This window comes from Zootermopsis nevadensis, unplaced genomic scaffold (genome assembly GCF_977971745.1).
Source record: "Zootermopsis nevadensis isolate Lab colony 2312 unplaced genomic scaffold, Znev_1.0 Znev_ptg000195l, whole genome shotgun sequence".
Classification (NCBI taxonomy): domain Eukaryota; kingdom Metazoa; phylum Arthropoda; class Insecta; order Blattodea; family Termopsidae; genus Zootermopsis; species Zootermopsis nevadensis.
In genome coordinates this window covers 18,171-32,127 of record NW_028259326.1, presented here as the reverse complement: position 1 = coordinate 32,127, position 13,957 = coordinate 18,171, and the positions used below count along the sequence as shown (strand labels likewise).

The 13,957-nt window shown below is 42.2% G+C and overlaps 1 pseudogene; it reads left to right on the top strand.

The window, feature by feature from the left end:
- Positions 1-692: 692 nt before the first annotated feature.
- LOC147870811 (U5 spliceosomal RNA) lies at positions 693-805 on the top strand (annotated as a pseudogene).
- Positions 806-13,957: the final 13,152 nt, after the last annotated feature.

Here is a 13,957-nt window from a genome sequence, read left to right as displayed (position 1 = left end):
CAGGAGATTGCTTCTGCTTTGCAAGAATTCACATGCCCATATTATTCACTTGTTACAGAACTTTCATTCAGAATTTGAATGACTTTTTTATTGTAATGACAGCTTTTGAGCACGTATTTAAATACAAGGATACAATTTGGTCCAATATAATATGGGCTTTTATAGAAATTCCCTCAATGCACAACATTTACATTTTATGATATTCGTGCAGAGATAACCGTATGGAAATGACAGATGTAACTTGGGACACTCTTAATGTCTGTCACATCTATCGTAGGTGATATACCATTGCCATTGGTTTAAATTTTTGTCATGTTCATCTTCATTGATGAATTGGTATACTAGTTTGCAGGCTGATCAGCATTGATAATTTTGCTAAAGAGCATTCACCAGTTGATTAGGCTGTTTTTTGTTAGAAAAAGAAAGTTGATTTTTAAATATTATTTGCACGAGTTTCAGCTGCAAAAGGTTAAAGTTTATACTTGAGGAAGCACCCCACTGTTTCAAGGTACCAGATTGTAAGTGGTAGGGTGTGTGTCATTACATGTTTTGGGGCGGAATTCTGCAGCATGGCGTCGTTACATACTGTTATTTCATTATACTCGTATTTCTTTCAACGTCAATAATCACACATTTCCCAAATGCTTGGGGTTTTATCTAATTTTTTATTCTACATTATTTAGCTTATTTAAAAACTCAGGTTTCCCTTGATATTCGCATAAATCTTTTGCCTTTTACTGAAGATTTCTGTTGAGGGGAACATATGGTTCATACAGTTTCATTCCTACATTTAGATTACTGATTTATTTTTTTAACTTTGTTGTATTGAGAATGTCAGAAAAAAGAAGACTTCTGTGCAGTTTTGGGATCTAACGTAATATTATTCTCAAACACTACCGTGTCCTTATCAATTCACTATTACAAATTCCATTGCCCATGTCAAATCCTAGATGAAAACTGCTTGTATTTTCTTTATACATGTTGTATGTTCACAGCAATGGAACCTGGTCCATCAAGAAAGAGAGTAAAGCATGTTGTTCAGGATCAGCTGTCTGGCTTGCAGGAAGATCCAGCTGCGTGTGCCAGCGGCCCGTCTAAAGGGTAAGTGTTCATCATTACTTCTCTCCGATGTACAGAGAATATTTCTTTCAGCACAGGGAACCTGTAAAAGTATGAAAGTAAACCACCAGGTGTATCGGAAGTCTTGACCTGATAATTTTCTAGTGATGTGTAGTGCAGTGAAATCGGCTTTCCTGTGTTATGTACCGTGGTGATACTTTATTGAGAGTGTATTGAACACGGCCTATTGAAGCAACGCATGTGGGGTCAGGATGCTCAGTCATGAGCAATTCGGTTAGAGAGAGAGAGAGAGAGAGCGGCTTGCTTGCACGAAACTTGTGACTGCTGGCAAGTGACGATGTCTTGCGCTTGCGCAGGACCCCGCCTTGTTTTAGTTTCTTTGTGTTTTGAGGGTCAGTTCCCTTCGTAACTCTTGGACCCAGGTATTAAATCAGAATATTCATTGCAGTGTGGATCGTTATGGTTTTCCTGTTGTCATTCGGTTATCCTTTAAGACGCTGCAACGTACGTTCATATTCGTTTTTTGCAATTTGAGGTTGTGTTGTGTTGAGTTGTTTGCGAATGTTGTGCGGGCGGTGATTGGAAGAAGAACGCTAGAAATTGACTGCATATTCGAATGTATGTGACTTGGGCAAGGGAAATTGAGTACGTTTATGCATTAATATTGTGGGTATTTTACACGTGCCATTCTGAGAAGTAAATAACTTCACTCGATTCACGCGTAATGACAAAGCCGCTACTTGTCCTTTGTTCGTGGGTTGAACGCATATCGCCATCTTCATAACTGAGGACTGAGTTGGAAATATGTTTGTAACATACTTTATTTTTGTAAAAAGCCTGGAATGTCATTGCCCAAGAATCTCTACTGTTATTGTTTGTGTATGTATGCATTCAGGAAACTGGATATTTTGGATGTGAATGTTTTTTGTCATTCTAGGAACACTGTACTAGAGGCTTACTTAATTCTTCAGAGTCTGCTGAGTGGCAAATTGTGTCACCTGTGTTTGTGCTTGTCTGAAGAGCAGTGCAGCATCACTTTGCGGGCCCACATGATATCACAACCCAAATTCAACCATAAACTTGACCTGTGTTCTTAAGAAACCCCATGTCACTCGCCCCCTCTTTATGTGCGTGTGCATACTGTATGTGGGAGTTTAGTTGGTCCAAGATAATGTGCTTTCAATTAACACTCAGCCATTTTCCACTTCCTAGTAACATTTTCTGGAGCTCAGTTTTCACATAATTGTATTTCTGAAAAAACACATTAACCAAAATGTGTATAACAATAATTAAGAGATGAAAGTGGTTACCACAGAAGTTGCTCAGGGTGAATTTGGTGTCTGGAATAGGAAGAAAATGTGATGGTGATGTCAGGAATCCAGTCAACTAGTCTTCAAAGGACTTTGTACATTTTTGTTTTCAGGACTGGAACAGTTGCAGCCTGGGGCCTTCAAGGTGAGCGCAGAAGTAGTCGTAGCAGCTGGAGTGTAACAAGTAAGTGCCAGTATGACCTGGAGCTTTCCTTTGCAAGTAAGATTCTTCTTAGGTTGCCAGCCATGTCGTGTGGTTGAAAGGTAATCTTAAAACCTTGCATACAAACAAAACTGTCTCCACTTTGAAGGACGCTAATGCGAAATGGGTTTTGACCTCTAGAGGTCATCAGTGTCAAAAAGATTATGGTTTTTAACTGAGCATAAAAGGCGTGTTCTTTACAAAATCATATTTGTGTAACACCTCACTGGATGTTGGTGCATTATATTGAGCACTTGGCTGTTTTGTCCACCGGTCTGTTTGCCGTAGTTGCATCACCTGTGCCTGTGACCTTGATGCGTGGGTGTTACTGTTGGTTTTAAAAATGTATAGGGTGTATATTAACTCTGGAATCAGGGTGGCCAACTATTGCATAAGAAAAGTAGTGTAAGATAATGGAAAGAGCCATTTTGTTTCATGCGCACACATGCTTCCACTATTTTACTGTCTTTGCTGTGATGACTCTGGTTTAGTGCCATTTATGTAGCAGAATCAAATGAATTCATGTCCCTCAATTTAGCAAGTGCCAGGATGAGGGAGTAACATTCATATGGCTACAAGAAAGAGTTTGGCTATTTATCTAACCTTATAAGCTTCAAGCATTATTCCCTTCCAGTATTTGAACTGAACTGCTGTTATGTTACTCCAGTTATGTAGAACATAATAAAATTACGTTGTATTCTGCTTGGAATTTTATTTGTGTTTGTGTCACACAGGCAGAGGTTATTAAACATGCAGTTTATGTACAAAAATTTGTGAAAGAGTATTGAAGGGGAAATCATTCCCTAGGGCGGCATGCACACGTCAGGAGCTCTTGTATGAGCCTGTGAGAGAGGGAGCTTGTTGTTTGAGTGTCAATACCCATATTTGAATTGGTAAGTTGTGTATCCGTTTGTTTGTAGTGATCATGACAAAATTTGCCTTGTGAAAGTGGAAGGAGTGTGTCCATTGGCTGAGGTAGAAATGTTAACTGTGTGAAGAAGTAAAACTTTTTGTTCTTAGAGGAGTGTGATGCATGTACGGAGGAATCTTGATTTGTATAATGTGAATGTATTTTGTCTTTCTAGGGGTAGCGGATTACAAGAAATAGAATGTTCCTCCAGATTCTACTGGGCGGCGTGCTGTGTGTCACCTGACCTGCGTACTGCTTGCCAGAGAAGCATTGGAGTATGTGCGGCAACAGTTGGCAGACTGAGTTGATTTCAGAACAGGAAACTTACTGCCATGACTGGCGTATGTAGTTCATGTGCAGCGAGTTGGTAGCGAGGATGTTTCCATGTGGGAGTTTCGGTTTCTAGTTTGTTCTGTGATGTCTCTGGTCTGTTCTTTCCGCGCATCACGTAGTTCATTTGGGTCGGCACTATAATTCTTTGTGGCCACGTTCTTAGAGATGTGAAAGAAGACTGGCATTGGGAATATTTGTCTCGGTTGGTAGTGAGGTCGTGCTTCGGTTTAGTTAATGTTTGAATGCTAAAATGATTTTGAGTTCATAATGGCAAATATTTAGTCTCTTCAAATGCCTTAATGCAAGAATCATTGCTGTAAGTTTCTGTGTGGGAACAGTGTGCCTCTTGGGTTGTAAGTGGGTTACGGAATTATCTGGTGTTCTCATTTGTCGGTAGGTGTACAATCAACTGCAGAATAAGAGTGCTGATTCTGTATGCATTTCTGTCTTTTGTGGGGGGGTGGGGTGGAACTAGTTGTGTTGAATCTCTTATAAAATTCCAAAGTCCAATTCCAAAGACCAAAGCCCAAAGGCGGTAGGCCGTAGGCCGAAACCTAAAGACGTAGGCCCGAGGCCGGAGGCCGGAAGCCTGTCGCTGGAAGCTGGAGGCCCGAAGCCGGAAGCCGGTAGGCCGTAGGCTGAAAGTGGAGTGCAGAATGCCTAAAGCCCAAAGCCGACAGGCAATAGCCAAAAGCCGAGAGCCGAAATCCCAGAACCCAAAGCCCGAAGTCCAAAACCGAAAGTCGTAAGTGGCATAGGTTGGTTAGTTTAGTGTGCGTCCAATGTAGGCGACCGGCTGACGTGATTAGGTGCTTTAGCCGAGGCTGCTTCAAGCAGCTGGGAGTCGTATGTTGGTCAAGGCTGCATGTGAAGTAGGTTAAGGGTATCTAGATGTGTTGAATCTCTTATCAAATTCCAAAGTCCAATTCCAAAGACCAAAGCCCAAAGGCGGTAGGCCGTAGGCCGAAACCTAAAGACGTAGGCCCGAGGCCGGAGGCCGGAAGCCTGTCGCTGGAAGCTGGAGGCCCGAAGCCGGAAGCCGGTAGGCCGTAGGCTGAAAGTGGAGTGCAGAATGCCTAAAGCCCAAAGCCGACAGGCAATAGCCAAAAGCCGAGAGCCGAAATCCCAGAACCCAAAGCCCGAAGTCCAAAACCGAAAGTCGTAAGTGGCATAGGTTGGTTAGTTTAGTGTGCGTCCAATGTAGGCGACCGGCTGACGTGAATAGGTTCTCTAGCCCAGTCGGCATCAAGTAGCTGGGAGTCGTATGTTGGTTAAGGCTGCATGTGAAGTAGGTTAAGGGTATCTGTAATTTTTTTGAGGCAAGCGAGCTACATCGTAGCGTGTTTAATTTTCTGATAGTTGGCTGCGTTCTAAGCAGCATACACGCTTAAGTGCATAGATTGGTTGGAGTAGGCTACGTCCGTCGCTGGTTACGTGCTCAGTTCGAGACTTACGTTTGGCTATCCTTCGTCTGCAGCGGTCTGCTCTGTTATGGAGGCTTCTTGCTCGCGGTCTTAGGTAAGTCGGGTTAGGCTGCTTCAGTGGCTGGCTACCTGACGAGTGGCATAGGTTGGTTGTTTTATGCTGCGTCCTGAAAAGCAACGCCCGGCGACTGACAAGTCACGCTTCCTTGAATCGTAGGCCACATATCTCTGCTGACAAGCCACACATACTTCGTCACAGGCCACCAAACTTCACCGACCTCTTGGCAGATGATCCAGAAGTGGTTTGCCATTGCCTTCTTCTGTGTATGTGCGGCTGATTTCGTACCACTACAGGAAATTTGCTGTGATCATGAAGGGCTTTGTGTAAGTACATGAGCTGTATGATGTATTAGATGAGCTTGTCATGTAATAGAGTTAAGTCTGTCCAAGAAAATATGTGGCACCATTTATCATTACAGTGTCGCTTGTAACTTTGATGTTGTATTTGCTGGTGCTGAGATTTCGAATGTCACCATATTTGTGGAAAGGAGAAAGGCTTTAAAGCACAGTGAAAGTAAAATATGTGGCAACAGAAGTTGAATGGGGCTCATCTGATGTGTGTGTGGGAAGTAGTTGCAGAGTTTTTAGTGACAGTAGTGGCTGCTGTTAAATGGCCTGTAACACCTTGTTGCTATCCACCTGACACAAAATAGGATGTTGGGGACCAATATTTCTCCAAGACACAGCATATTAATTGGCCCACAAAATGCAGCTCGTAGTTAGATCCACATAACTGTGTGTTCATAAGAGGGAACAGTACAACAATGCAATAATACAGACTGGTGTAAAACAAAGTGCTCAAATGCCACAATAAAAATAGTACAGATTTGAAGCTCCATTGTCAATAGGCATAGGAAACAGAATGAGGATAGACATTCGTAGCCTTTGGAGAAAGATTCCTCGTCACTAATGTGCGATGTACAGGAATATCAGTATGTTCGTCTTGCAGCGTCAAGTAATACGTGTTTAGCAATGGTGTGCTCCCCAGACTGCAAGTAGGTGTTCGATCAACTGTGTAATAAGAGTGTTGTTTCTGTCTTTTTTGGGGTGGGGCGAACTTGATATGTTGAATGTGATAGCATTTTTTTTCTGGTGATAGCTGCGGAGAAGCAGCTTGATTGATCCATGGGACTTTACTGAGGTTGAAGGCTGCGTCACCTGACCTGACTACTGGTTGCCAGGAAAAGAGTGGAGTATGTGCAGAAACACTTTGCTGGCTCTCTGATATGACAACAGGAAATCGGCTGTTATCATGAAGGACCTCATGTCTGCGAGAGATTGATCTCTGTCTCAACTTGACATGCGTTGTGTAAGTATACGAGAAATATGTTTATCAGATGATTTACACAATCGAATTCTTTGGCAAGATGACTAAATATTCCACCAACATGCACTTTATTATTTAGTGCATTTAAGATTTTATGTGTAAAATTGAACCGCTTTATCAGTTGAGAGATTTTTTCTATCACCAAATTGTTCACCTGCAAGGACGTTGTTTGAGATTAAGTTTATACATGTCTTTTTAAAATATTTTAGAGAATGCCGTTTGTAATGTAATTTGTCTATAAGTAGACATTCATTATTTTCAAACATGTTTTTCTCTGTTCTGATGGGGAAACTTGCTTGAAAATATTTTAAGAAGATATTTGGGATTGTGCTGAATTTTGAATCTGACTCCCAGTTTTCGTTATTTACGTGTGTCGTAAATTCTTTAATAGTGTCTGTATTTATAAGACCGAATCGTTTCCTGTAATTATGATAATTAGATATCGGTTCTATTTTTTTTATATATATATATATATATATATAATTACAAGTTGAGCGTAATGCTCAGAGAGCACATTTTTTTTCTGGTTCAGTAGAAATATGATCTTTCCTGGAACTGTCTATAAAGGCATTATCAGTAGCAGTACTGGAGTAATTTTGAGATTAAAGGATGTTAGCAGGGAGTTGAGACATTGTTTGTGGTAGCTTTCGGCAAGACAAGTAACTTTAAAGTCACCAGAAGTGAAAAATTATTTTTATACTTTATTCTCATAACTTTGTAGTGAAAGTTTTTATTCCAGGTATGATATATCTATATATATTCATACAGGTTGTGACCAGTAGCTAAATTGTGAGTTTGTTAAGGATTTGAGATGATTTATTGTATATGTATACTTGCCACTCTGGTCAGATTTCTGAGTTATTCTTATAAACTTTCTGTGAAGCAAAGCAGCATCTTTCAAACACTTGCCCTCAATTTAGCAAGTGCCAGGATGAGGGAGTAACATTCATATGGCTACAAGAAAGAGTTTGGCTATTTATCTAACCTTATAAGCTTCAAGCATTATTCCCTTCCAGTATTTGAACTGAACTGCTGTTATGTTACTCCAGTTATGTAGAACATAATAAAATTACGTTGTATTCTGCTTGGAATTTTATTTGTGTTTGTGTCACACAGGCAGAGGTTATTAAACATGCAGTTTATGTACAAAAATTTGTGAAAGAGTATTGAAGGGGAAATCATTCCCTAGGGCGGCATGCACACGTCAGGAGCTCTTGTATGAGCCTGTGAGAGAGGGAGCTTGTTGTTTGAGTGTCAATACCCATATTTGAATTGGTAAGTTGTGTATCCGTTTGTTTGTAGTGATCATGACAAAATTTGCCTTGTGAAAGTGGAAGGAGTGTGTCCATTGGCTGAGGTAGAAATGTTAACTGTGTGAAGAAGTAAAACTTTTTGTTCTTAGAGGAGTGTGATGCATGTACGGAGGAATCTTGATTTGTATAATGTGAATGTATTTTGTCTTTCTAGGGGTAGCGGATTACAAGAAATAGAATGTTCCTCCAGATTCTACTGGGCGGCGTGCTGTGTGTCACCTGACCTGCGTACTGCTTGCCAGAGAAGCATTGGAGTATGTGCGGCAACAGTTGGCAGACTGAGTTGATTTCAGAACAGGAAACTTACTGCCATGACTGGCGTATGTAGTTCATGTGCAGCGAGTTGGTAGCGAGGATGTTTCCATGTGGGAGTTTCGGTTTCTAGTTTGTTCTGTGATGTCTCTGGTCTGTTCTTTCCGCGCATCACGTAGTTCATTTGGGTCGGCACTATAATTCTTTGTGGCCACGTTCTTAGAGATGTGAAAGAAGACTGGCATTGGGAATATTTGTCTCGGTTGGTAGTGAGGTCGTGCTTCGGTTTAGTTAATGTTTGAATGCTAAAATGATTTTGAGTTCATAATGGCAAATATTTAGTCTCTTCAAATGCCTTAATGCAAGAATCATTGCTGTAAGTTTCTGTGTGGGAACAGTGTGCCTCTTGGGTTGTAAGTGGGTTACGGAATTATCTGGTGTTCTCATTTGTCGGTAGGTGTACAATCAACTGCAGAATAAGAGTGCTGATTCTGTATGCATTTCTGTCTTTTGTGGGGGGGTGGGGTGGAACTAGTTGTGTTGAATCTCTTATAAAATTCCAAAGTCCAATTCCAAAGACCAAAGCCCAAAGGCGGTAGGCCGTAGGCCGAAACCTAAAGACGTAGGCCCGAGGCCGGAGGCCGGAAGCCTGTCGCTGGAAGCTGGAGGCCCGAAGCCGGAAGCCGGTAGGCCGTAGGCTGAAAGTGGAGTGCAGAATGCCTAAAGCCCAAAGCCGACAGGCAATAGCCAAAAGCCGAGAGCCGAAATCCCAGAACCCAAAGCCCGAAGTCCAAAACCGAAAGTCGTAAGTGGCATAGGTTGGTTAGTTTAGTGTGCGTCCAATGTAGGCGACCGGCTGACGTGATTAGGTGCTTTAGCCGAGGCTGCTTCAAGCAGCTGGGAGTCGTATGTTGGTCAAGGCTGCATGTGAAGTAGGTTAAGGGTATCTAGATGTGTTGAATCTCTTATCAAATTCCAAAGTCCAATTCCAAAGACCAAAGCCCAAAGGCGGTAGGCCGTAGGCCGAAACCTAAAGACGTAGGCCCGAGGCCGGAGGCCGGAAGCCTGTCGCTGGAAGCTGGAGGCCCGAAGCCGGAAGCCGGTAGGCCGTAGGCTGAAAGTGGAGTGCAGAATGCCTAAAGCCCAAAGCCGACAGGCAATAGCCAAAAGCCGAGAGCCGAAATCCCAGAACCCAAAGCCCGAAGTCCAAAACCGAAAGTCGTAAGTGGCATAGGTTGGTTAGTTTAGTGTGCGTCCAATGTAGGCGACCGGCTGACGTGAATAGGTTCTCTAGCCCAGTCGGCATCAAGTAGCTGGGAGTCGTATGTTGGTTAAGGCTGCATGTGAAGTAGGTTAAGGGTATCTGTAATTTTTTTGAGGCAAGCGAGCTACATCGTAGCGTGTTTAATTTTCTGATAGTTGGCTGCGTTCTAAGCAGCATACACGCTTAAGTGCATAGATTGGTTGGAGTAGGCTACGTCCGTCGCTGGTTACGTGCTCAGTTCGAGACTTACGTTTGGCTATCCTTCGTCTGCAGCGGTCTGCTCTGTTATGGAGGCTTCTTGCTCGCGGTCTTAGGTAAGTCGGGTTAGGCTGCTTCAGTGGCTGGCTACCTGACGAGTGGCATAGGTTGGTTGTTTTATGCTGCGTCCTGAAAAGCAACGCCCGGCGACTGACAAGTCACGCTTCCTTGAATCGTAGGCCACATATCTCTGCTGACAAGCCACACATACTTCGTCACAGGCCACCAAACTTCACCGACCTCTTGGCAGATGATCCAGAAGTGGTTTGCCATTGCCTTCTTCTGTGTATGTGCGGCTGATTTCGTACCACTACAGGAAATTTGCTGTGATCATGAAGGGCTTTGTGTAAGTACATGAGCTGTATGATGTATTAGATGAGCTTGTCATGTAATAGAGTTAAGTCTGTCCAAGAAAATATGTGGCACCATTTATCATTACAGTGCCGCTTGTAACTTTGATGTTGTATTTGCTGGTGCTGAGATTTCGAATGTCACCATATTTGTGGAAAGGAGAAAGGCTTTAAAGCACAGTGAAAGTAAAATATGTGGCAACAGAAGTTGAATGGGGCTCATCTGATGTGTGTGTGGGAAGTAGTTGCAGAGTTTTTAGTGACAGTAGTGGCTGCTGTTAAATGGCCTGTAACACCTTGTTGCTATCCACCTGACACAAAATAGGATGTTGGGGACCAATATTTCTCCAAGACACAGCATATTAATTGGCCCACAAAATGCAGCTCGTAGTTAGATCCACATAACTGTGTGTTCATAAGAGGGAACAGTACAACAATGCAATAATACAGACTGGTGTAAAACAAAGTGCTCAAATGCCACAATAAAAATAGTACAGATTTGAAGCTCCATTGTCAATAGGCATAGGAAACAGAATGAGGATAGACATTCGTAGCCTTTGGAGAAAGATTCCTCGTCACTAATGTGCGATGTACAGGAATATCAGTATGTTCGTCTTGCAGCGTCAAGTAATACGTGTTTAGCAATGGTGTGCTCCCCAGACTGCAAGTAGGTGTTCGATCAACTGTGTAATAAGAGTGTTGTTTCTGTCTTTTTTGGGGTGGGGCGAACTTGATATGTTGAATGTGATAGCATTTTTTTTCTGGTGATAGCTGCGGAGAAGCAGCTTGATTGATCCATGGGACTTTACTGAGGTTGAAGGCTGCGTCACCTGACCTGACTACTGGTTGCCAGGAAAAGAGTGGAGTATGTGCAGAAACACTTTGCTGGCTCTCTGATATGACAACAGGAAATCGGCTGTTATCATGAAGGACCTCATGTCTGCGAGAGATTGATCTCTGTCTCAACTTGACATGCGTTGTGTAAGTATACGAGAAATATGTTTATCAGATGATTTACACAATCGAATTCTTTGGCAAGATGACTAAATATTCCACCAACATGCACTTTATTATTTAGTGCATTTAAGATTTTATGTGTAAAATTGAACCGCTTTATCAGTTGAGAGATTTTTTCTATCACCAAATTGTTCACCTGCAAGGACGTTGTTTGAGATTAAGTTTATACATGTCTTTTTAAAATATTTTAGAGAATGCCGTTTGTAATGTAATTTGTCTATAAGTAGACATTCATTATTTTCAAACATGTCTTTCTCTGTTCTGATGGGGAAACTTGCTTGAAAATATTTTAAGAAGATATTTGGGATTGTGCTGAATTTTGAATCTGACTCCCAGTTTTCGTTATTTACGTGTGTCGTAAATTCTTTAATAGTGTCTGTATTTATAAGACCGAATCGTTTCCTGTAATTATGATAATTAGATATCGGTTCTATTTTTTTTATATATATATATATATATATATAATTACAAGTTGAGCGTAATGCTCAGAGAGCACATTTTTTTTCTGGTTCAGTAGAAATATGATCTTTCCTGGAACTGTCTATAAAGGCATTATCAGTAGCAGTACTGGAGTAATTTTGAGATTAAAGGATGTTAGCAGGGAGTTGAGACATTGTTTGTGGTAGCTTTCGGCAAGACAAGTAACTTTAAAGTCACCAGAAGTGAAAAATTATTTTTATACTTTATTCTCATAACTTTGTAGTGAAAGTTTTTATTCCAGGTATGATATATCTATATATATTCATACAGGTTGTGACCAGTAGCTAAATTGTGAGTTTGTTAAGGATTTGAGATGATTTATTGTATATGTATACTTGCCACTCTGGTCAGATTTCTGAGTTATTCTTATAAACTTTCTGTGAAGCAAAGCAGCATCTTTCAAACACTTGCCCTCAATTTAGCAAGTGCCAGGATGAGGGAGTAACATTCATATGGCTACAAGAAAGAGTTTGGCTATTTATCTAACCTTATAAGCTTCAAGCATTATTCCCTTCCAGTATTTGAACTGAACTGCTGTTATGTTACTCCAGTTATGTAGAACATAATAAAATTACGTTGTATTCTGCTTGGAATTTTATTTGTGTTTGTGTCACACAGGCAGAGGTTATTAAACATGCAGTTTATGTACAAAAATTTGTGAAAGAGTATTGAAGGGGAAATCATTCCCTAGGGCGGCATGCACACGTCAGGAGCTCTTGTATGAGCCTGTGAGAGAGGGAGCTTGTTGTTTGAGTGTCAATACCCATATTTGAATTGGTAAGTTGTGTATCCGTTTGTTTGTAGTGATCATGACAAAATTTGCCTTGTGAAAGTGGAAGGAGTGTGTCCATTGGCTGAGGTAGAAATGTTAACTGTGTGAAGAAGTAAAACTTTTTGTTCTTAGAGGAGTGTGATGCATGTACGGAGGAATCTTGATTTGTATAATGTGAATGTATTTTGTCTTTCTAGGGGTAGCGGATTACAAGAAATAGAATGTTCCTCCAGATTCTACTGGGCGGCGTGCTGTGTGTCACCTGACCTGCGTACTGCTTGCCAGAGAAGCATTGGAGTATGTGCGGCAACAGTTGGCAGACTGAGTTGATTTCAGAACAGGAAACTTACTGCCATGACTGGCGTATGTAGTTCATGTGCAGCGAGTTGGTAGCGAGGATGTTTCCATGTGGGAGTTTCGGTTTCTAGTTTGTTCTGTGATGTCTCTGGTCTGTTCTTTCCGCGCATCACGTAGTTCATTTGGGTCGGCACTATAATTCTTTGTGGCCACGTTCTTAGAGATGTGAAAGAAGACTGGCATTGGGAATATTTGTCTCGGTTGGTAGTGAGGTCGTGCTTCGGTTTAGTTAATGTTTGAATGCTAAAATGATTTTGAGTTCATAATGGCAAATATTTAGTCTCTTCAAATGCCTTAATGCAAGAATCATTGCTGTAAGTTTCTGTGTGGGAACAGTGTGCCTCTTGGGTTGTAAGTGGGTTACGGAATTATCTGGTGTTCTCATTTGTCGGTAGGTGTACAATCAACTGCAGAATAAGAGTGCTGATTCTGTATGCATTTCTGTCTTTTGTGGGGGGGTGGGGTGGAACTAGTTGTGTTGAATCTCTTATAAAATTCCAAAGTCCAATTCCAAAGACCAAAGCCCAAAGGCGGTAGGCCGTAGGCCGAAACCTAAAGACGTAGGCCCGAGGCCGGAGGCCGGAAGCCTGTCGCTGGAAGCTGGAGGCCCGAAGCCGGAAGCCGGTAGGCCGTAGGCTGAAAGTGGAGTGCAGAATGCCTAAAGCCCAAAGCCGACAGGCAATAGCCAAAAGCCGAGAGCCGAAATCCCAGAACCCAAAGCCCGAAGTCCAAAACCGAAAGTCGTAAGTGGCATAGGTTGGTTAGTTTAGTGTGCGTCCAATGTAGGCGACCGGCTGACGTGATTAGGTGCTTTAGCCGAGGCTGCTTCAAGCAGCTGGGAGTCGTATGTTGGTCAAGGCTGCATGTGAAGTAGGTTAAGGGTATCTAGATGTGTTGAATCTCTTATCAAATTCCAAAGTCCAATTCCAAAGACCAAAGCCCAAAGGCGGTAGGCCGTAGGCCGAAACCTAAAGACGTAGGCCCGAGGCCGGAGGCCGGAAGCCTGTCGCTGGAAGCTGGAGGCCCGAAGCCGGAAGCCGGTAGGCCGTAGGCTGAAAGTGGAGTGCAGAATGCCTAAAGCCCAAAGCCGACAGGCAATAGCCAAAAGCCGAGAGCCGAAATCCCAGAACCCAAAGCCCGAAGTCCAAAACCGAAAGTCGTAAGTGGCATAGGTTGGTTAGTTTAGTGTGCGTCCAATGTAGGCGACCGGCTGACGTGAATAGGTTCTCTAGCCCAGTCGGCATCAAG